Genomic DNA, 25,072 nt, shown 5'->3' with positions numbered 1-25,072 from the left:
ATCCCGTGCCCTGTGATCCAACTCCCTCCCCCCACCCCATCACCTTGAATATTTTGACCAACAAGTCTTGACTATGTAGTCCGGGTAAAGTAAGCCATAATTAAATCAAGGTTGTCAGAAGAATCTTTATCCAGAGCCGTTCATGTGCTCACCTGTGTGTCCCTCATGTACTTGGGACTGACTTGAAAGGCTCCTTATAGCATCTGTAATGATCCTTACAGGTTTGGAATAGTGCTACCGGAGAAGTCCAAAGCACTGTAAATATTTTGGGAGGCCCAAATAAGCTCCCATTTGCTTTCTGGAATGAAAAACATGAAATGCCACCCCCTCAACCCCCCTGCCCCCACACACTGAGTTTAAATGAGGAACTGCATGAGAACTGGAAATGTATGCAAATATGCAATATCTTTGCACACCACTACTCAAGCTAAGGCTTTCCAGACTGTATCTACCAGTCACTGTACTCACCACTGAATCATATTTAACAAGACTGCACAAGTTGGCAACCAAAACAAAATAAGGAATAGTTTAATGGGAAGTGAAGTTTAATACTAGAAGAGGAGTCTCTTCTCTAGAAACATCATTTTTAGTTTTATTTGTTTGTTCCAGTAATGTGCTTCTAATGTCTGGCGATTCACATATTTGTATTGCATGCCTAAATTAGGCTGATATAGTGTATTGAAGTCACATCCTGTACCTCGCAGGCTTGATTATTTTCTTTCATTTCAACATGGCCTCCTCAGTAAGTTTCCAGAAGACTGAAACCAAAAGACATATTGCCTTTGATTATATTTTTATTTTGGAGATCTCTGCAAACCACCTTAAAAATGTACCTCTTGATATCAATCAGGTTTATTCTTTTCTTTTCTTTTTTTTTCAAGTTTGGATAAATATACCAAAGGGTGGGTGTGGTGTGATTTAAAACTTACTTTATATAAATGGATTGGGTTGAACTGCTTGCATTATCTTCCATTCCTATCTACTCAGGTTCTTAAAGAACCCATTCAGTCATTCACCTGCCATGGTATACACAGAAATAGAGTCAAAGACTTGCCTGGCAAATACACAGGTATTTTTGTCACTTTTCTCTTTTTTTCCCTTGAGTTATTCATTATGGTAATGGTACTTTGTGATGTGCAATTTCTGGATTTATGACCCATTCTCGATAAGCGTGAATCCAGCCTGCATGTGCATCTTTGATAAGGTTCTAATTGGATAGCGGTGACCTTTCTGAATGTAATTCTGGGAGGAAGATTAAAAAGCAGTCCAGAAAGTGACAGGTTTGGGACAATAACGTATGAATTCGGCTGTGCTGGCAGGCAAGAGATGTAAGCCATGATAAATTAGAGGCAGGCCAAGCAGGCTTGCTGAATGATTGTTCATTTCTGCTTCCTCCTTGGGTAAAATCTATTGCATGAGTAGCGCCAGCAGTGCCATATTTTCCCTCTTCACTGTGTTGCTTGTTTACTGATTGCAGATGTTGGAAAATTGAATAGTTAATACAGTTTCATAAGGCACTAAGGGTTGCATATTGAATTAGCAGCACATGCACCTGACTGATACTATCCCTTAGTGTGCTAGCGCATTCATCTATTTACCATCTACATTAAGCAACTCTGCAATTGCCAGGAAGAGCTTTTTGCTGTCATTTATACTACTGTAAACAAGTGAGCAGCTTCATCCGGTGTCAAACTAAGTGGATCGCAAGTTGAAACATTACTCGCCTTGAACTTGTCAGTCATCCATTTCTTTGGGATCTTTTTTTGCATGAAAAAGGGAATTGGGAAGTTGTCTTCATGGAAAACAGTTTCAGTTGGTTAGAAACAATTGGAGGCCCGAGACAACAGTGGACAGAAATACAGCATACAAGCAACCTAAATAAATACAGCATACAGACAACCTAAATAAAAGCAATCACTATCTGGTCTCTAAACTTCAGCTAAATGGATGAATTCAAAATTGGGAAAAATGGCAGGCACACTAGGAATAGAGCCATACATGTATTACTGCAATTTTAGGGATCTTTACATTTCTGGGCACAAGTCTTATTATAGTTATTGGATGTTTTGCCAGGGACTTCAGTGGAGCCAGGATTTCATCCAGCATCTTTTCCTGTAAAATCTGTCTCTATAATTGCATCTGCATTGGAACTTGTTTAAAGATAGAAAAAAATACCACTGCTTTCCCAGTGGTGTCTGTACAATACAGCATCTTCATGAACTTTGGTATGTTACCATTTAGTATCTGTGTTTTCTACTGCTAGTTATTGAGATGTGACAAAAATATTAGGGTTTGAAGCCTTTCCTGTGCTGTACCAGAAGTGCTTGCTATGCTGTATGAAATCTTAGAAGATCAAAGTGAAAGAAAGATCTTTGTCATTACCGTAAGTCTAAGTATGAATAACCTAGTTTAAAGCCTTTTAAGCTATCTCTATTCAGCCTCCTTGTTACAGAGTGAAGAATTCAAATGAACATTCCTGTAGCTTTCAAGATAAAATATAAGTGAAGAGAGGAAGAAGTTATGAATATAAATAAGATGCTGGGTAAATGTGTTGCTAAGGTGGCTGTTACTGGATTTGTAAACACAGATTTGTAGTTTTCTTTAAGTTTAATGTTAACTCTTTGGGTGGAAGAAAGTAATTTTGGAATTTGGAAGTCAAGACAAGCTTATATTTAGCCCAGATCCGCTGTGTTTTAAATCACTCCCCCCCCCTCGTATTGGTGGTACTTGCAAGACAGGGACATAATTATTTATTAATGCCCCAGCTCAATGGAGCATGATGATAAAAATGAGCAGTGGCTACCTCTCTGATCGTTTGTTTTGTCTTATTTTAATCTGTCTTGAAACATTTAAAAAATGGGTCATGCTAAGAAGCTGTCAGAGGTTATAGCGCATTGATCATTTGCCTTTTGCTTTTAAATATTAATAGTCTGCATAATGAAGGTACTTAAATGCAAATAGAAAATGAATAGGAAATATTTGTCTGTTTTAATAGTTACAGAGCCTAAAATCTCCAGGAAAGATTTTTAACTGAAAGGCCAAATTACACATAGTCGAGCATGGGTGTGTTTAAAGAAAGATGGTTGAACAGGGAACCTTTTTCATCATCCCTTTACTAGACAGTGGACCCATGCACAAGGCAGCCAGAATGTGACTATCTGCACAAGGGGATATGATTTAGGAGAATGGGATGTTTGCCTGGGTCTGTGTCTGTGTCTGTGGGTCCGTGCGTGACTGATGGCTGAGAGTCCTACTGGCAGAAGTAGCTAGTCCTACCAGGCATATGCCTCTATGGGGCTGTTACGCCACATAGAGGCACACTGTGGAGCATGCAGGGTTCAAAAGTGAAGTGAAACTCATTGCCCAATAGGATCTCTTAAGAGATTTTATACCTTGTCTAGGCCAACACTTTCAAGTACTGATGCCTAAGATTAGGCAAATAACTGGATAGTTAATAGCCAAAGTAAGCAGGTTGATGTTGCCAGTTTCTGAACTCCTGCTGGATTCATTGCCAATTTCTGGTTGCTCAGCAACTCTGAAATTCATGACACTTGCATATGTTGAAATGAATGTAGGTGCTAATGTGTGTAACTGTGGATATTTCTAGTATAACAGGACAGATTGTAATAGTTTCTGAGCATCCACAATTCCAGTTGACTTGAACAGGTGTTAAAGGTGCTTAGACCCTTTGAAAAATAGAATATTTTCAAGGAGCCCACCAAGGCAGTCTACTTCTTCCCCATCACCTCTGATATTTAGGCTCCTAAATACACAGTTTAACCCTTCATGTACACTGACTCATCTTTTTTTAATTGACATTGGCAAACAGTATTAGAATATATTAGCAGAAATACTGTTGCATTTCCTGTTCTAAAAAACCCCAATAACCCATAGTTGCAGTAAACCTGATATTAGTGTGACTACTTTTGGTGAATGTAAACTTATAGGAACAAGTAAGGATGTGTTGTGAGATCATAGAGGCTTGGTGACAATCTAATAACTCTAAAATGAGGAAAAATGTAGGTTTTGTTTGAGCATGTAGTTCACAAAAATCACATAATGCTTAGAGAAATGTTGAAAAAAATCAAGAGCTGAATTTCTGTCTGTTGTAAATAGATAGCACTCCACTGAAGATAAAGGGGTGATGTCAGTTTATCACAATAGTGGCTTTGACCCCATCATTTCAGCTGCTTTTAGTTAACAGTGCCATATTTACTTTTCTTTGAATCTGAACACACATATATTTTACTTTATACAACTAGACCTGAGAATGCATATATATTGGAATGACAATAATATTGCTTCAGATACCAGAAGTATAGTATATTTTCAGGAGAAATAAATGTGATTGTTATTTTACAACTGTTTGGATTTAAAGTTTTAAAAACTGATAACTTAAAAAAATGGAATTTGGCAGAAAATACAAATCCCGCCCTCCCCCCCCCCCCAGCAGAATATAGGAAATGGTCAAATTTTAATGATAGCCTTGAACTGCTTTCCATTAGGAAAGAGATTTTATATTTGTCTTGACATATTATTAGAAGAGCTCATTATTTAATAGAGAAGGTATTTTTGTGGAAAACATATAATATGCAATGATCTACTTCTTTTACCATGAGTTTCTCATGGTTAATCACCTCCCTGCTTTCAAAAGAATGAGAGTTTGGGGGATGGGAATGAAGGTAAATACACGCTGATTTGCATTTGCCCTTCCCTGGTAAGTAATTAATAAGAAATGCAGTCTCCACATCCCAGATACATCCTGATTTGCTTGCCCCAGTATGTTAATATTATGGGGTAGAAGATGGTATTTCTCCCCAGTCTGCAAACTCCCACGCTGCTATTGTGTCAAGAGCCAGAAAATTCAAAGAGCCACCTACTGACCCTACCTATTGTCTGGCCTTGTCGTCTTCTATCAGTAGCGTGCCACAATCAGCAAGATACATGTGTACCTCATGCTTGCTTGGGGTTTGCCAGACCCCTGTCCCTTGCACCTGTTTGCTTATGCATGAGCTGTGTATGTTTGAATCCAAATAGCTGACGGGGGAGAAAGAAAAGGAGGAGGGGGGAGAAGTCACTGTCAGAAGCTTTTCATTACTGTGTAGAGGAGCCCAAGCAGAATGGTGCTATAGGGGCAAGGGAAACAATGGCAGTCTACAAGTGTATTGTAGAATAGGAATAGATGTGGGCAGTTAATCATGGTATATTAGTTAATAAATGAACTGTTTTTGCAAAAGAGTGGGGTTTTTTGGTTACTTTCATTTGCAGCTTTATTCTGTGAATCTGTACTTTGGGGCTGGTTTCTAGCACCCTTATTGCTCCTTGAGTAGCACCTTACTACAAGAAAAGCCATCAGACACCAAGTAAATGGGTCCCTCAACATGAAGAAGCATAGTGCCTGTTATCTGCTAGCAAGTTAAATGTATCTAGGCCTGATTCCAGATCCCCACATTTTATAGTTAACATTGATGGAGTTCATGTCAATGATGGCATTTTCACTGATATGAACAAGACTTTCTTTTGACCATTTATATTGAGTGTTCTCTTGTCTTAATTTTTTTAGTTGTATGCGTCTTATGAAACCCTGGATTATGAGTATTCCTTATGTGAAACAGAGGGGCACACAAGCCCCTCACAATTAACTTTTGCCACTGGAGAGATGTTTATGTACTGTAGAAGTTCCTAGGCTTCTAGTGCTCTGCAGACAGTACAGAGAATGCTGATTCCAATTCAGCATGAAAAAAGACAGGGAAGAGACAATGACATATATTCAGTCCTCCATATCCATTAAAGAAGTTTCTGCTCCTTGCACAAGAAGGTAGTGTGCTGTCGTTAAGGTGCCATGTGTCCAGTGCTACTTCCAAAGTGGTGCAGTTCTTTTAAGTATGTAAACCCTAGTTCATATGTTCTTGTATTTATCTTAGTATTAATTTTTATAGTACAGCCTTTATATCTTGGTGTGAATCAGGGCATGTTTCATAAGATGATAAAGTATACTGAAGAGGTTTAAGATAGGACTGCTTTCTTCCATATATGAAAGGGACCTAAAAGTGATTTCTTTTAAATGAGCCCCTATTAATAATAATGGGTTCACACGGCTGTTTTAAGTATCACTTTAAAACCTTTTCATCAGGTACCATTTTCATGCTGTAGAATGTAATTTCAGAAAGTATTTTAGCATATTGTTATAGTTAATGTAATTTATAATAGCATGTATGTATACACGTGTAATATGTAAACAGACACACAGATATGACATATGGAAAGTGACTGAACTAGTGTTTGTAAAAAGCTTATTCCAGTGTTTCCCCTCTAGTGCTTTGTGTCATACAGCTGTTATCTGACAAAAGGGGAAAAAAGAAAGGACTGTACACATTTCTTTGGTCTATCCCCACTCATTCAGCTAGGCTAGAAAAATGTGCTCTCTCCTAGTATTAAGAGTAGCATTTGAAGCTGAATGTACTGTGCATACAGGTTAAGAACCTTTCTTCTCTACCCACAGGCACCTACATGTGTCACCATCTCTTTACCCCATGCAGGTTAAGCAAATGAACAGTATTGAACTTTGTATACAGATTTGCAGTGGCTGGGCAGAAGGTAGTACATCTGCAGGTCCTTGCATGACTAATTTCATGTCAGTAACTGATTTTATTGGCATTTAAATAAGAATTTATAATAATAGCTGTAAAGTTGCCAGATGGCTAGATTGGTAAATTTCAAACCATATAGGCTTAAAATATTTAACTCCCCCCCCCCAACACTTACACATCAAATATTTAATCCCTTTAAATCATGATGGACAAAAGGTTTTTCCATCTCATGGTTGAAACTTAATTGCTGTTTTGGATCCCATGAATGTATGAGAGACATTCAAACCATATCTAATGTTGGTATATTGCATTTGAATATCTTGTTTCTCCTCAAGCTAAGGTATATATTCTGCTCTAAAAATGCATAGCTCACACTGAAGGCTATGAGGAAAATTCATCTCCAGGTTGTGGCCTTTTTACAAGGGATCTGCAGGTCACAGAGCTAGAGTATTTGCCAATGGGGAATATATCTGATCTAAAGGTGGTCCCAACAGACATTGTCCATATAATTAGGTCTGTGCTGGTTCCTCCAGTCATTGTTAGTGCAGGAAGCATGTTGGGGAAGGTCAGAAGGGACCTCAGTGGGCCTCCTAGTCTGACCCCCTGACCCTGGCAGGCAAAAAAAGGGTCACCAAACCTCGGATCTTGTGATCCTAGCCCGGTGCTTGTCCAGTCTCCTCTTGAAGACCCCCAAGGATGTGGCAAGCACCACCTCCCTTGGAAGTCCATTCCAGATCCTGGCAACCCTGACCATAAAGAACTTTTTTCTAATGTCCAGTCTAAACCTACTCTCCAATAGCTTATGGCCATTGTTCTTCGTTATTCCAGGGTGCACCCTGGTAAATAGATCATAGTCTACTTCATGTTGCTTCCCCGTTATGAATTTGTACACTGCCACAAGGTCCTGTCTCAACCTTGTCTTGGAGAGGCTGAAAAGGTTAAGGTCCCTTAGCTTTTCCTTGGAGGGCCTTCCCTGCAGGCCTCCTGTCAGATGAGTGGCTCTTCTTTGGGCCCTCTCCAGGTTATCTGCATCCTGCTTGAACTGCGGCATCCAGAACTGGACACAGTACTCCAGCTGTGGCCTAACCAGTGTCGCATAGAGAGGGAGAACCACTTCCCTGAACCTGTTTGTGAAGCACCTACAGATGCATGACAAAGTACAGTAGGCTGTGCCGACTACGTCATCATATTGACGAGTCATGTTCATCCTGGAATCAGCACTAACTCCAAGATCTCTTTCTGCCTCAGTGGTGCTGAGAAGGTATGATGGCAATTTTTCCTCCCTAGAAGCAGCACCTTGCACTTGTCCTTATTGAATTGCATCCTGTTGCTCTCTGACCACTTCCCCAACCTGTCGAGGTCAGCTGGGATCTGATTCCTCCTCTCCAGGGTGTTAGATTCACCCCATATTTTAGTGTCATCTGCAAATTTGGACAGGGTGCTTCCCACCCCCTTGTCCAGATCACTGATGAAGACGTTGAACAGTACCGGCCCCAGAACTGAGCCCTGAGGGACTCCACTGCCCACGTCTTTCCAGGTTGACACTGGAAGGTTATAGGTGTGGAGTTGGTCCAGGGACTGTCCATGCTTTTACAAGCTAATGCTGTCAGGATGTGTATAAGGACCACAGAGTTGCTCAAATCTATAGTCATGACTGAAAGGACCCTCAGCATCCCCTCTAGTCTTGGGGATGTGTAAAGGTGGTTTTGCGCTTCTATGTCGATCTCTGCTTCAGGAATGAACAAGCCCCAGATGGTATTGCATGTGTATTATCTAAAGATGAAAATGATCTCCTTCTTCCACTCTGCCTTTTTATACGATTTTTATATTGAAAATGTAAAATTAATTTTACATTAAAAAATAAAAATAAATGTATTGTGAGGAACCTTTTGTGTAGATGGTGAGCACTTGCTTTTCAGTATAGCATATCAAGTCTTCTTTTTTTTTTACATGGTCAAGAAACAAACAGCTCTCTGTGTAACCAGGATGGGGTATCAATTAGTCACAGGAGGTATTCACTTTCCCTGGAGAGAAAATACAACTTCTTCATGGTATGCCCAATCCCTGAAGGTCAAATTGGCTTGGCTTCTATAAATTGGTTGAATTGTTAGGCATTTTAAATATGTATTTTAAATAAGATTACTAAGGGACAAGGTATTGTAGTAGCAGCATTATTAGTGTAGATTCTTGCTAAGTTTTCAGAGAAGGAAGATTTGTTGAAGTCTTTGGCTAAATATAGACACTCAAAAAGCCCAAGGTTGAATTGATACAGGCTTTGTAGGTTAGTCTAAAATGCACAGATTAAACTGAAACAGAAGTGTACAGCCATTTACCTTTAATTCAGGAAATGCACCCACATGCCTGTTGTGGCTCAAGTCAGAAGCCAGAGGGTGCTAGAGTATGACTCTCTGGCAACACTCACTTCCTTTTCCTGCTGCCCCCGAGATCTATGGGATTTGTATTCCAGCAGGACAGAAACAGAACTCTGCAGGGTTGTTCATCATTTCCTCTTCTTGCTTCCAGGTGCCTCTGGGATTTGTAGTCCACAGTCACAGCTAGCAGTAAGTTTGAGTGGAGGAGGGGGTGTTTAAACCCCCTTCCTGCCCCAGACCCCAGCTGGGGTTTGCCTGTGGGGAACCATCCCCCTGTAGACTGGTCTGCATCCCCAGCCAAACTTGTCCCCCCTGCAAACCCCTTGTCAGCTAGCCCTCACTGCTCCAGCTAGGCAGCAGAGGGGCAGGGCCAGCCCTGTTCTCTGTAGCAGACAGCACAGCCCACTCAGTGCTGCAAAGCATGCTGGGATGCTGGGAGACTGTGATTTAACTTGGACCAGGAAGGGGGCTGGGACAGAAGTGTTATAAACTGGTTTGACCCAAATGAGTTAAGTCTGATGCTGCATTCAACCAGGTTTATCTTAAACCAGTTTTAGCCATTTTGAAGCTGGTTTATGTGCACTGAACTTCTTTTCTGTTACAGGTTTAAACCAGTTTCTGATCACTTAAACTGGTTTATTTGTAACTTCTGTCCTTAGCCCTCAAATATAGACTTTGATTACATTCCTTTTTGTTTTCCCCTTCTTGGTATTTCAAGCTTTTGGTAAATGCCATAAATAACATAAGAAAAGATGTGCTTATCCTAGGTCTGCAATATTTTATACTAACAGTGGAATACTTGTTCCCTTTGTGTGCCTAAGTGGCAGCTTTCCAACTGCATAAGTGTCATTTTTGGCAGTATGCACATGTGGTGATTTTGTTTCCCGTGTAGTGTAAACACATAAGTGTACATGTACAGGCTGATCATGAATATGGGTAAACACATGCACATTTAGGATGCATTTCTTCATTTAAATGATGAAAATGTAACTAGCCAGACACCCATGACTGGGCTGTAGGAGAAAGTAGGATCCTTCCATGTTTTTGCCCCAGTAGCAGAGCAGTTAGGACACTCACCCAGGAAGCTGGAAACCTGGGTTCTAGGATTCCCTTTCCTAGAGGGGATTTAAACCTTTATGTGTCTGATTTCCCATCACAGCACTCTAACCACCAGTCCATAGAATAGGCACTGCACTCCCTGCTCTGTTCCCTAGACAGCGGGGAGAGGAAAACATGTGGACCCAGGAGGAAGACAAAAATCAGATGGTATACCGTAGTGAGATGGATGCTGACTTGGAAGGGAGTGGGTCCAGGATTCTGGCCTGGGCCCTTGCTTTCACAAAGGCAGAACCTTCCCCACTTCACTGATGACTTTAATCTATTTTATACATTAATTAAGTTGAAGGGGATGCAGTTCAGCTTAAATGGAGAAACAAAGAAGGACCTGGATAAATGCCTAATGTGTGGTACAGTGGTTTAAGTACTATGGACTGGCAAGTCAGAGAGATGCAGGTTGAAACTCTTTCTGTATGGGAGGGGACATAACCTAGGTTTCTGCTCTAACCACTCAGCTACTGAGGCTAATGCAAAGGAGGGCTCTCCTCCCCCTGCCCCTGCATTTTACTGTGGCTTATGTTCGGGTATGTGCACATGTAGCTGAGTAGGTAAAATTACAGTGTGTAGTCCCAATGTGCATTCTCAGTTTACATGCACCACACTAATAGAGTCATTGCATAAAGCAAGGGCCAAAAATGTCCACGTAGGTGGTTAGAAAACTACCATTTAGACGTACAACATGAATTAGAATTCCACCCTAAAATTCCACTTCTTGATGAGCTATTTCAGTACTGTTCTAAACATATACCTCTTAAAACTACGTTTTGGTGCATTTCACTCGCTGGCTGTGATAACACTGTGGGCCTGTTAACTACAATACTTTGATCATTAGTAATCAAGCACATAAATCAAATGTTTGAAACCTCAGTGTTTTTTACAGATCTTGCAAACATTTTTGTGCAGACAGTAGTATTTAGTATAGATTAGCTACAGTGTCTTTGGGGATTAGTCTCCCTGCACTTGCTGAGCTGTTCTAGTATGTATCCACGTGCTGAGAATACACAGAGATGCTTTCAAGGCCTCCAACCTGTAAGACAATAAATTTATCAAGAGTCCAATAGTGGTCACAAGGGTGTATATTCCCACAGGTCAGTGTTGGCTTATACATCTTTTCAAGAGATTTAGATCCTTTTGCTAGCATTACTCAGCCTCAGACATCCCTCTCATCCAATTCACAGCTTGAACTTCCTCACCTACCAATATATGTGTTTGCTGCTTAAAAAGCAAACTGTTGAAGGATTGCTTTAAGAAGGATAGATTATTGGCTTGGTTACATTCAGCTTTGTCACAGACGTGATCTGTATTAAATATTTTGGTGACTGGATCTTTCATTTCTAGTTTATCTCCCTTCCCTCCCCCCTCCCCATCTACCCTCTTGTGTTTTGACTGTCAATTAGTGTTCTCTTTCTCATTTGAGTTTATGTTCTGCATATTTACTTTTTAGTTTTATCCCATTTAACCAGGGATGTAGCTAATTTGTGAAATAACAGGGAATCATATAAAGAGCAGGAAAGCAAGAGAAAATGCTTTCTCAGGAAATGTTTTTTCTCTTTCTCTCTCAAATGTCTGATTTTTCCTCTTCATTGGCTGTATAATTACATCATTGTTTCAGTAATGTGAAACAAAAATTAGATGCAGAAAGGGGAAAAAAACCTAAATAGAGGGGACTATAAATGCTTTTTTAAAAATGAAGAATTTAACTAAACCACTCTCAAGTCCCCTGCTGAGCTCAGGCAAGCTGAAATTAATTCAAGACAGCAGATAAAAATTTTAACCAGCCCAAGTGGAGATGACGGATGTGACAGCTCTCAGTTAAAATGTCTTTTAGTGGCAAATATATGCGTATTAGTTAAGTGATGTGACATAACTGTCCTGGGTTAGAGAAGATGAACCAATGACCGTTTGCACAGAGAACAAAAGAAAATTCTTAAGACTAAAATGTGGAAAATAAGTCAGCATTTTAGGCATGCTTTTTATGCGTGTGTGTATATGGCCCTCTACCTTAGAGGGTGTTTGTTGTGGGTGATGAGAGCTTTTCTTTCTCATGGAAGAATTAAAAAAAAAAAATCCCCAGAAAGAAACAAGGACATTTGTAAATTGTTTTGAAGAGTCAACAAGAGAACTACATCATGAATATGTTACTTTTCATCTGTATGTCCTTGAATGAAAACTTTAAAGCAATGTAGTATTCTGTATTGCTCAACAGAATATGCTCCATACACAATTTTGCTTAGTAGAGGTAGATTTGGCTCCTTCATTACATACTTAGGATGAGCAGATGTAGATGTTTTACTGTGAGTGGGATTTTTTCAAGGCTCAGCTAAGACTTCAGTTCATTGCAAAAATGTGCAGCAGCAAAATAAAATAAACAAAAATGTTCTTTTAAAATAAGAAAATAATTTGAAAAGAAACATGCTTAAATAATAGTAAATGAAACTATGTGAAAGTCATTTTTAATATGCTTTAGAAGCAGATGCTACTGAGTCACAGTAACTCCCAGTTAGACCTGCCAGGGTAATTGAGTTTTCAGTATTATTCTGCTTATTTTCCCATTATAATCAAATTGTATTATCATAATTTTGTTATTAGAATGCACCTCTTACTGTGTACCTCAATAACATTCAAGGCCACATCTGGAATTTAGTATACTTCTGGAAAGGTGGGGGCAGGGCAAACATTCATTAATACTTTCACTACAAAATAACGTATTTAGTATTAATTATAGAGCTAAGAGTTTATTCTTAAAAGCCAGGTAAAATTCATTGGACACTTTTCCATTTCAGTGGCAGTTTTTACTCACAGTTTCTCTTTCGTTTTTATATGAGAATGTGCATTAATGTGCATCCGCTGCATCAAACTTTGAACAGCTAATTTAGGGCTCTATTTTTGCTTCCGTATTCCATTTTACACTTTGTAGCTTTGTGGAGCATGACAGAACACTGATCTTTTACGTGAAACACAATATTTGTTAAAAGGATTTTAAGAAACCGAACAAAGTACTGTGAGGAAAAAGGACTAAGTAGAAACTGGAAAATGCTGAACTATTCAAAAATAAATTGTGAGTCAGCAATCTGGTAGCAAGCTAGTCATTAACATTTTAACAAGGGTAGCTAATAACACTACTGCCTTATTATCTACAGTGCATATATGCTGGGGAAAATGTTATACTTCTTTTCATGTTTTTTTTGAGTAGTAGTATAAAAAACTAGAGGTTTAGGCTGCTGCAAGCAATTTCAGCCAAACAGAATATAGCTAAGAATGTGGACAGTCAAATAAAAGCAGGAGTGGGGATTTGCTACATGTCACTTGCTCTGTAGGAACTGTATTGCCTGTCAGCTCATTAGCTGTAACCTGGGCAGGGCGAGCAGGGCACCAAGTAGGAAGGCCCGCCCCCCCGGGAGTCTTTGCCAGGGAAGCAGGGTAGCCCTGTGCTGATCTGCCCAACCTTAGGGCAGCACTGCATTGGGTCATGTATTTGGGGGAGTGGGGAGGGATGCATGAAGCAAGTAGAATGGTGTTCCTTGCCCTCCTCATCTCCCCCTAAATCTGGCACTCAGTGAGCTTACTACAACTCTGTGTTTGCTTCTATTCTGTAGTAAGCAGAAGTGACACTGGGGCAGTTAATCTCTGAAGTAAATAGGAATAAATCAGTGTGATTTAGTTTCCTCTTGCTAGGGAAAGGAGCAGGTATGCCAAAAGTTACCATGCAGCAACTGGCACATATGACCCACTTCCCAACCTTTTAACTCAATGTAACGTGTTCATCTGTCCATCACGTTAAAAAACAAACAAACAAACAAAAACCAAACACACCTGAGCGGGGTCTAGAATTATTTTGGGAAACTGACTATCCAGCCTAGACCCTAGTCAAACATTCCTCGCTTACTGAAAAAAATGATCAATACATAAATCAGCTCACTTTCAAAAGCTAAGTTTCCCTGTCCTCTCATCCCTTCCAAGAAGTTCGGTCCTGCAGTTAAGATGTTAGGGAATTAGAAAACAGATCAGTTCTCTGCTGTGCCTAAGACTGACTCTGAGAGTCAGCAACTCACTTAGCCCTGCTCCCTCTACCTTCCCTTTCACTTCCCCTTCTGTGTTTATAGAGAAAAATGCAATACTGTTGGGTGCCAACACTGTTTGGGGGATGGGGGAGGCATGATTTTATTGTTTCAGTCAGTGTGGACAGGATACCTTTGTTGCTATGTAAGACAACCTGTCCAAATTAGGAACGGTCAAGGAATAATCTGTCTCTCCCTCTGCTCTCCCAATATATGATTAACTGAAAAATTCCAGTGTAATTTGGTTTGGTATATGTAACATTCAAAAGTCAAACTTAGGTAAAAATGGCATGATTTCTCAGGACTAAACCTACAGCTCTTAAACCTTAAGGCATATGTATTTGCAGCCTCATAAATAGTAAGGCTGTTCCATGTGTTTGAGGAAATATTGTACTTGTTCACTCATTCATAGATGACAGAGATCTATCTAAAAAAATGTTGTTGCATAAAGCGTCCTTCTCTTAAACACGGAAAAGAAGAATACCAGCCTACAGCTATTGATGTTATGTATGGCGTTACTTTTGGTGAATTGTATAATTTAGTTCAGGTACTCTGAAAGATTACGTAGTGGCCTATTTAGATCTCATGTTCTACTGTCAATAAACTTTTCAGACTACTGGACCTTACTTTCTTGTAGATGCTGGGCATGTCTACATGTTCATTAATGCACCATGGTTAGTGTGCATTAAGTTTAGTACTTGGTTAACCAAGTACTAAATGCACAATAACGTGAATTACTGCGCAGTAGCACCAGTGCATGGGTTTTTAGTGACGCTTACTACACAGTAGCCTAATACTATTGTTCAATAGTGTATTAGCACAGTTTTTGCCCAGCATACTACCGCACAGTATTTTTAGGCTACTGCACAGCTAGCGTCTTGTGTAGACCTGCCCGCTGAATCTAGCTGTTGCATATTGCTGCTCTCCTACTTCCTAATGGTCAGTTCAAAAGATGGAGGATACCCAGAACTGTTTACCTCTGCATAACCAGAAGCTAGTAGCCAATGCCAGAAGCCCTTGAAGCATCAAGCAACACTTAGAAGGCAAATGACTATAAGATGTAATTACTTTCTCTCTTTCCTTAAGCTTTTGATGAACCTGGCCTATTCCTCCTCCTTGAGGCTTTCCAATATTTTCTTCAAAATCAGAATACCATATTTACTCAAATACGAGACAAGGTCTCCCCCCTCCCTCCTATCAGCAAGGGGAAAAACCTCATCTTATAATTGAATATGAGGAAACCTCATTAAATACTTTGTCTATTGTGAAACTGCTGCCAAGAGCAGCATATGCTCAGTAATGGAAACCGACTATGAAATTCATGAAATACAGCCAACACTGAACATAATTCTTCTGCAGCAATCCCTCTCAGTTGAGGATGATTGTCCTTTATGATTGTCTTATCTGTGGGTCCAAAAATGGCTGCTGAGGCTGATCTGGGATCAACAGACTGTGCTGCAACTCAGGCATGTATTTCCATGTGGTATGGGTGACTCCAGATTCTTGAGTTGGTCCTCAACATGCTTTTTCTGTCACTCCTGTTTTTTCCTGTTGTCATCATAACGTTTCAGAGTACTGAGATCCTTGCAGTGGATGGTTTTTCCATTTGGGGCAGCCCTGGGTAATAGTCTACAATGAGTTGATGTTAATGTTGTATTTTTTCAAGTTGGTCTTGAGGACATCCTTGAAGCGCTTTCTCTGCCCTCTTGAGCATATGCTGTGACTAAGCTGGGAGAATAAAACTTGCTTTGGGAGTCTGGAGTTGAACATCTGGATGATGTGGCTGGCCCAGCGAAGTTGATGTTGCATGTGATCATTGCCTTAATGCTCATGGTGTTTGCTTGTGAAAGGGCATTAATGTTACTGCATCTGTCTTCCCACTGTATTCAAAGGTTCTTCCACAGGCAATGTTGAAAATACTTCTCTAATGATTTGAGGTGCCTTCTGTACATTGTCTGCATTTCCACTCTGTACAGTAAGGTGGAGCTCACAGCCACTTGATAAACCATGAACTTGGTTTTGGACCTGATGTTGTGATCTCTAAACACCTATTTTCTCAGACATCCAAAGGCTGTACTTTCACATTAAAGGTGATGCTGGATTTCTTCATCTGTCAGCATTCTGCAAGAGATGGCTTCTGAGGTACAGGAAATACTCCATGTGCTTCAGAATCTCACTGAATCTGAATTACTGGAGCTGAGGATTGCTCAGCCAGAGCTTGTTGATGTTAGTTTTGTTAGTCTTCTGAATGTTAAGCATTAGTCCCATTTTCTGAGTAATGTCTTGGTATGGAGAAACATACTGATGGAACCTACCACAAGAATAGGTTAGTACAGCCTATCTAAGTAACATACACAATAGTGCTTTCTTTCCCATTTCCAATGAATCCTGTTTCATCACCAGCCTTAAATGTCTGGAAAACATCACCAAACGGGACTCCAGACAGCTTACCCAGAATTCCTCTGTAATCCTCTTAGCTTGTCACATTTTATTAGTGTGGCCTTGATTTCTATGGGGTGGAGAAGGACCAGGTTGCCCTGCATCTCATCTGTATATAAATTATTGGAAGATCACAGAGTGGGAGTCTAATTAGTGGGGGGTGGTATCTGGAGTACACACCCCCTCCCCCAGAAACACTGAGTTACAGGATCTCCAAGACTTGAAACACTGATAATTCTGGTGGGGTCCAGCCAAATGAACTATATACTAAATTATGAGCCTTTTGGCTGTGGACTAATAGCATGCATACATGGCCTCTTGTGGGCTAAGATCAAGTGTAGTCACTGCACTGGCACTCCTCCCTAGCTTTCTTCTGTGGCTATTGGTTGAGGGCAAGTGAAACTCAGGGGCATCCAAACCCCAATCCTTTGGGCTTGGGCCTGCATGTAGGATGCCTGCCAATGGATTTGGAAGTATCTGGTGCCCCAGGCTGAAAAGTCCAGGATGGAGGATACTTGCTGGTAGCAGGGCCACATACAGTTTTTGAACAATTCAGAGGATTTGGAACTGATTTGGCTAATTTGACCTGGAACATTAAAAATTTTCAAAAAAAAAAAAAAAGGAAATAAGGACACAAGTAATCCTTAAAAGTGTGTTTATGGAACACTTGTGCTATAACTTGCAGCAGTTTCCAAAAATGGTAAACTGCATCACTTCTGGATGGATTACGTCTGTGGGTATCCATAGTAATTTTCCTATGTGGAAATACTACAGGTATGTTTATTTCAAAGTCATGTTTTCAAATTTGCTCCTCTACTTCCATGTTCTCAGGGAGAGCAGGGTCTGACAGTAAGGAACTTGGTGCAGGGAAAAGAAGTTTTGGGGGGCAGAGGGCAAGGGGGGCTATCTGACCCCTCCCCTCCCGATTAATTTTCCTTGTTGTTACAGGGGGACAGAAAAAAATTAAGGCAAACCTCCAATAATTAGATTTTATACCTGAAAATTGTAACAAAATTATACATGTCCATATATAGAATCTAATTGTTGTCTTAATTCAGGACTGTCTTAGATTTGGGTAAATATGGTAAATCATTTTGCTTCAGAAGTCACTACCCTCCCACATTAGAACATCCTCATTCCAAAAATTTTGAACTCAGAAGGTCCACACGAGTAAAAGTCAAATAATAACAAGAAATTGCCCTGGGCATTTCAAAACATTGAAGCCATAGGTCAGTCTACAAACATCAACCTATTACAGACATTCTAACTCAAAAACTAATTTCAAAGCTAGAAAACAGTGGGTTTTTAATTTCTAGGGAATGCAGTACATTGAAATGTACATATAAGAATTTATTCTACTGACAGTTTCTTTTTACTTCCACATTTATATTCTGGTATTCTGTAGCTCTGAACATCAGTTTTAACGTAAAACATTTGCATGAAAGTTTTGACTTTGACTCACAGTAAAAGCTTTCTCCTACTAAAATTACAGCTTTGGGATTTGGTATACAAGCTGTTTATCTTACAGAATGAAAGACTACTTAATTTGTATTAGACTTGCTGATTTAAAAGAAAAATGAAAACAAAGCCTTTACTTAAGCATGATAAGTGTCGTGGTTTTCGAGTGAATTTAAGGGAAACAAAAACACACAAAAAACTCAGAACCTTGATACTGCTGAACAAAGATCATTCCCCTATTGGTTGAGAACAAGACTAGTACCTGGTTGCAAATAACATACATAAAGGAGAATTTGGTCCTGGGATAGATAGTGGCAGAAGTAGTAAGTCAGTAATGTACCAGGGCCGAATTAGGCCCATTATGAGTGTTTTTTACTTTTGAATTGCAACGTAAGTGCAGTGCAAGCCATGAAAAGTAGGTGATAGGCAAAGGCATCTACCTAATCCATACTTCTTTTTAGATACAACTTACTTTGCATAGAACTTCATCCTGACATTGAGTTGCTATTATAATACAAATTTCTCTTTGCATACTAGTCTAACCAGTAGTGTAGCAACTACTGTTATTCCTTGTTATGAATCATTAACTTCATTCATACAACTTTCCACATGTTGCTTGAAAACGTATAGATAGACGCTTATTATGGTAATACGTATTAGAAATAATGTACAGCCAGTTCTATAGTAATACCCGTTTTAAACAAGTATTTCTAGTTATCTCTGGAAAGCTATCATCTGAGATGATTGGTTACCTGCACTTTTCAAGCACAAACAGCTATTGAACCCCTGGGTGACAGATAGAATGTATTTAACAGAAATGATACACTATCTGCTGTACTCTGCTTCTTTTATCAGAAAGTATCATTGCTGTCGCAGGGGATTTCTCAGGAATGGTTAACTATTGAGAAATTGGGTGGTAAAGCATCATAGGTGTCTCTGCTTTCTAATTGCAATCCCTTTTCCCAAATGTGATATGTTAATTCATATTGGAACCACACTGTAGACATTGCTTTACTTTTTCATACTGTTTTCAGCTTGCTCTTTGGGAATAGCAGGAGCTCTGACATAAGGGAAGATCGTAAGTGACCCATGTACTAGGCAACCAGGACTTGTAGTAGAGATGATATCTTTTATTAGACCAACAAGATATTTGCAAAACAAAACAAAACTTTAATTGCAAGCTTTCAAGCATGTCAGGCATTGGAGAAAAGATTGTAAAAGTTCTCCTGGGTAGAAATGAAAGTTCATGTTTCATAGGATTTCACAGAAGAGTCAATAGATGGCAAACTCCTCTGGGCAGTCAGTTTATAGCTGGTATGAAGCTTCTCAACTCCTGTGAGGATCTCTGATGATGCAGATTACCTTGGAATGAAAGAAGGAGCAGGATCTCAGGTTTCAGTCGCTTCCTGCTTGGGAAAATATGAAGATTCCATTAAAAAAATAGCCATGTACTAGGTTCCTTTTCTAATCCCATCACTTGGGACCAGATTCACCTTCCATTAAAGAGAAGGAGACTTTTCATTCATGTGAAAAGATACGGACCTCTACTTATTCGAATACCTTTAATTTTCTCTATAAGAGTCTTTAATGATATGTTTTCATACAGTTGTAAATACGTAGACTTGCAAATTTAGATATTGGCCTTTAATCCATTTCAAAGCTTTTGTTTACTTGCAAATAAGGGAGGGGAAACTAGGGTCAGGTGTGGTGTTAGGTGGAAACCAGTCTGTTGAATTAATTGGAAAAAACTTCGGCAGTTTAAATGAGGGGTCACCTGCACTGCAGTTCCATTCAGAGGACTTGTCTTTAACAGAAGCATAATTTCAATTTTAACAAGTGTAAGTTGCACAGCTTTAAGATGCAACTACTTATCTATATATTCAGGGTTAAACTTGAACTAACCTTAAATGGTTTAGAGATGAAAGATGATGCTAATAATATATTCTGTAAGAAATTATTTAAAGGTACAGGAAGAGGGGTTGTAAACTTGACTTTTTGGCTGTGATATAGCTGTTCGGATCTCAGAATGTGGTGATTGATCTAATTTTCTCCTGTCAGAGTGAGAAGCAACAGAAACTACTGACAAATTCTGGAAAGAAGTTTTCTGTGCACTCTACTCCCAGTAATAATATTGATCAATTCATCTGCTGAATTCAACAAACAAGGTGCAATATGCACCTGACCACAATCCATCTGAATAATATAAGAATGGAATACTTTCACGTCCACTTATAATTTTGTTTGTAAACTAAAATATTTTAATTGTACTAAAGGCAATGCAGCTGCCATTGTCATTCATCAAAGAAATCTTTATTTATTTATCCTTCATACAAGAGTTAAAATTCAATCACTTTTTCTTACTCTGTTCTTTGCCAATCCCATATGGTGGAAGATATTTGATAAGTTGAATCTTGATTCTCTCTCACAGGGATCAAAACAATACTTTCATTGAAACCAAAGGAGAGAAGTTTTACTTCCTAATGCTTGATGAGCCTTGATCTGTTATCAGTTCACTTAATTAAAAAAAAGTGATAAATCTTGAAGCTACAGATGACCCTAATTTTAAAACTACACTTCTGTCTGAAGTTTTCCACTCTTATGTTACTTCTACATAAAATATGAAATGTCTCATTTTCACTTCTTGAAATGTTTTCCTTCCCCGCTACTGGGAAATGATATCTTTCTCATTTTCATACTTTTGTCATTAGGGTATACTAAAATCCTAATTTCCATTTGCATTGTTACACAAAACCTAAAGCACTTTGCAATTCCATTGAAGACAGGGAAAGTGAGGTACAGGACTTTATGTAAGATCACCAACAAGAGACAATGGAGTTAAGGAGGAGTCGAGAAGTCCTACTTCTCTCTTCTGCTTTCTCTCTTCTAGACCACTCCACTGCCCTTTAACACAAGAAATTTGATGGTACTTTGGGCTAGATTTTCTACTTGTTATGAGAGAAGGGGAAAAGAGACAAAACTCTTGATACTAGGAGCCTACCCTGGCTCTAATACCACTTCAACAGCTGCTGGTCTTCTCCAATTTGTGGCCCTAATATTGGGTATGTAATAGAACCCCAACTTGGCAACTCTGTCAATAACCTGCTTCTTTGAAGTCAGCAGTGTTACTTCACCTTATCTTTTCTTTCAAACCAAATGCATTATTAAACCATTTAAGCAGCTCAGATACTGTCAATCTTCATAGTCAATTAATGAATCATTAAATGTTAGAAGAATTCTTAATCCAAATGAATCCTTAAATGTTAGAAGTGACCTGAATGCTGGAATATCAGTAGTTTTGGCAAGAAGATGGTGTGTGCAAGAGCTATAATGGATAATCAACTATTTAGTTATTGATGTTGATATTTGGCACTTTACGTGGCATCCTGGCTGTGTTATCATCTGGCATAAATTGGCACAGATATTATAGATGATGTACCCCAAGGTGAAGTTGGTTTTATGATTTTTAGTAGATCTACATCAGAGCCCATCCTATTGGGTACTGAGCATCTCAAAGGGTAAGTTTTGGCATCAGTTGTAGATATCATCTTGAAATTTGAGCGTGTATTTTTTCCTGCTTAAGGATAATTTAATAAACTGCAAAAGGTGGAGCTTTTATTGTCAAGGATGTAGAAATACTGCTCATTTTACTGCTATTTTCCGTGCAGTGCATATGTATCAGTTGGCCACGTTATCTTTCCTAAAAGCCCTTGATATCATTGCTCTAAGACATAGATTTTCTTGTTAAATTTATTTAAATATTGTTCATAGTAATAGACCTATAAATGGCCACTGATATGATCATTGCTGCTGTGTTTCATAAAGTACTGTGCTACAAAAAGACTAGCCCAGTCATGATAGTCCATTGCTTTTTTTGTTCTATACATTTGAAACCAAGCACATCTATGAGAGTCCTGTTTGCAGGGACTACATTTCAATCATTTTTACAACCAGGGGATAAAAAAGGGTTGATTGTAGGTTATACGGCGTATTCAGGAAAAATTGACAGCTGCAGTAACTGTCTAAATCATCATTGGAAATGAATTTGTGCATGATGGATGAATGCTACTGGAAGCAAATTAACACCGGAATATCTGTATTAAAGTAATATTCAAGTGACCCATCTTCAATGCTGTGAGTATATGCATATAAATATTGTGGAATCATTGTTATTATTCCGTGGATAGATGTTGGAATAAACACAAGATTGAAATGACAGCTTTGCTTTTGTGTTCTGAAATACTCCATCAAATAGTTTGGGCCAGATTCTCAGCTGTAGACATCTTTACCATTCCACTGACTTCAGTGGAGTTGCTCCTGATTTATAGTGGGTTAAGTAAGACTAGAATCAGGGCCCTCTACACTTTATTGGTTTTTATCATCTTTTTGTTATAATCCAGTTTTTGCAGATAAATGAAACCACTGTAGCTTCACAAAAGAAATGCATTCTTTTTATTCTTTCGTTTTGTCCTTATGCCAATAAGCCATTGCCATCCTGAGAGAGAACAAATATGTTAACTCATTTAGACAGCCTTAAATAGAACTTGTGGTGTTATTGTGAATGTCAGCAACAAATCTCACTGTTTCTCCACATTAACGCAGTTGATTTCAACCTTAAAGAAAATTGGTAAGAAAAATCCTTCTTAGAAAATAGATTTTATCACTTCATTTTTAGGAGTGCTTTAAAACATGGGTTACTCCTTATAAAAACTGTTAAGAGACCTTAAATTGTGGATTATTGATCCAATAGATGGTGTCTTTCTCTGCAGACATTCTGTTCTGTTCAGCAAAATCTCCTTCTGTAGGTTTCAGATTATTGACCCAGTACGACATTTCAGTTATCTCAATGGAAGAATGATAACATGATAACATTTTCCATTGTAACAGATAACTGTAGATATAATGCCTCCATGAATCTGTATTTTGTGAGTTTGTAATCTGTGTGTTATTGACACAAGCTGCCTTTATAGCCATTAGGTCCTAACCTCTCAATGGGTATTTAGAGTATTTTAAAATCCACAAATAGTTGGCACATTCACAAAAAATACAAAAATGTATTCTGATTTGAGTCCTTTATGAATAGAAAGTTGTATTGATGAGACACCCTTCAGAAGCTTGATTGTCTCTGTGATTTGGATGGGGTATTTCATTTGTCCATTTTTCATATCTCAGAACCTCCTTGGGAAAGTAAATATCTCGAGCCTTCCTGACCTCTTCCTTCTCTCACTGTTATCTTCTCACCTGGTCTCACTCAGGTCCCAGTGGTGTACCAGCAACTGTTCTAGTGGGGACACTGGGAGGTTGTTCTACAACCAGTCCTATATCCAGGATTTTCCCGTAATTAAAAGATGTTTCACTAGGGAGATATGTGAACTTTGTTATTCCTGAATGCCCAAAGAGTAGTTTGAGAGACCTCCAAAATCCAGAATCTGAGTCTGAGTTCTTACAATCTAACGTAAACCAATTGCAACAGAAAATGGAGATAGACACAAGGAGAGTTTGAGCATAAATGTAAAGGGAGCACAGCCATTTTAGCAGTTTCCTGGTGGTTTAATTTCTTGGCACCACTATTAGTATATGGAATCCAAATGATCCATAACTGCCTTAGAAACAGGCTTTTTGTGAAGGGACTTGGATGAGAATGTGGCAGATGGAGGTCAGAGACAAGTCTGCAGGTAAAAGGTTCTGCCTGAAAGCAGGTATGAACTGGGCCTGAGAAAATGGCACAGGAGGGATTATTCTGAGGTTTCCTAGTATGTTATATAGCTTTTAGGAATTTAAAAGAAAAATAAATACAATTATCCTGTGCCACAGATGAACAAAACAGTGTGTGATGGGGAGGAGGCAGGAGAGAGCTTTTGAAATACGTTACTAATTAATTACATATCTAATCAAAGGTTTAACACTGATTCATCATCATTTTCCACCTGCTGTTATTCACTGCTTAACTTTTTTCAGACCTGTAATGTCATGAATTTATGAACTCCCAATTAAGCTTTTTAAATGCAGAGGTTGAAAGTAACTGTCTACCAGGGGTTTGGGCTGGGGAAGCTTTCTTTCCTCTTTTAAAAAAGATTGTAAAATACCTTTGATCGTTTTTCCCCATGCTTCTCTTTACTTTGCTTTTTCTCTACAATCTCCTTACATTTCCCTCCTGCTTTCCTCCTCTTTTATTATTAATCATTATTTAACAATTACATTGCAGTGACAATTGGTAGCCCCAATTAGGAATAGGGCCCTGTTGTGCCAGCTAATATATTGAAACAGGCAATGGGACCCAAGGACCTTAAAAAGTAGAGTTTATATTCTGAGGCTTCTATCTTGCAAAAACACATACGGTCTTTAAACATGTGTATAACTCCATTGGCTTTAATAGAATTACTCACATAATTAAAATGTAGTATGTGTCAGCATGGACAGAGCCTGAACATTCTCTTTTCTGCATGTAGAAGAAAATCTTTTCATTCTCCATTTCTTCTATTTTTTTCATATTAGTCCATTCCTTTGAAGAAGTACATTAATGCATGTTATAGTAAGGAAGAAGAGAGGACAATGGGGAGAGAGTGAAGAGAAAGGGGCTGAACATTTTATACTAGTTTTCAATACGTTTCCTATTTTTACAGTGTTCATGTACTGAAAGAAGCTCATAACTCCCTCTGTAAATTATTTAACCTTTCTGATCTTGTCATCTGTTTTCCTATTGTAATCTAAATATGGGCTCTTATATTAACTTAAAGCCAAATTGCTTGCATGCTCATTGTAACTATTTCCTGTACCTTTTGTATATAGAGTAACATTAATGTAACCATCAACAATGCAATCCTATGATGAACAAAGGATGTACATAATTATTATATACAGTAAAGTTTTTTTTATAGCAATCTACCATTTTCAAGTAAGGAATTGCAGATCTGGATTCTGTGAGTATTTGTACATGTGACGGTTGTCATGCTGTACATGCGACCAAAATATAATTTGTGTATCTTAATGGTGTCACGCATTGCATGTGCCCCAGTTCCGAGGTTTGAAATGACTTTGCATC

General features: G+C 38.8%; 1 protein-coding gene across 17 annotated transcripts in view; it reads left to right on the top strand.

Moving 5' to 3' along the window:
• Window positions 1–25,072, top strand: part of ROBO2 (roundabout guidance receptor 2) — a 663,916-nt gene that overhangs the window by 116,355 nt on the left and 522,489 nt on the right. The window lies entirely within an intron of this gene.

This window comes from Crocodylus siamensis, chromosome 1 (assembly GCF_052110815.1).
Source record: "Crocodylus siamensis isolate JL-2025a chromosome 1, ASM5211081v1, whole genome shotgun sequence".
Classification (NCBI taxonomy): domain Eukaryota; kingdom Metazoa; phylum Chordata; order Crocodylia; family Crocodylidae; genus Crocodylus; species Crocodylus siamensis.
The sequence above is the reverse complement of the archived record's forward strand: the minus strand, read 5'-3'. Positions and strand labels throughout refer to the sequence as shown.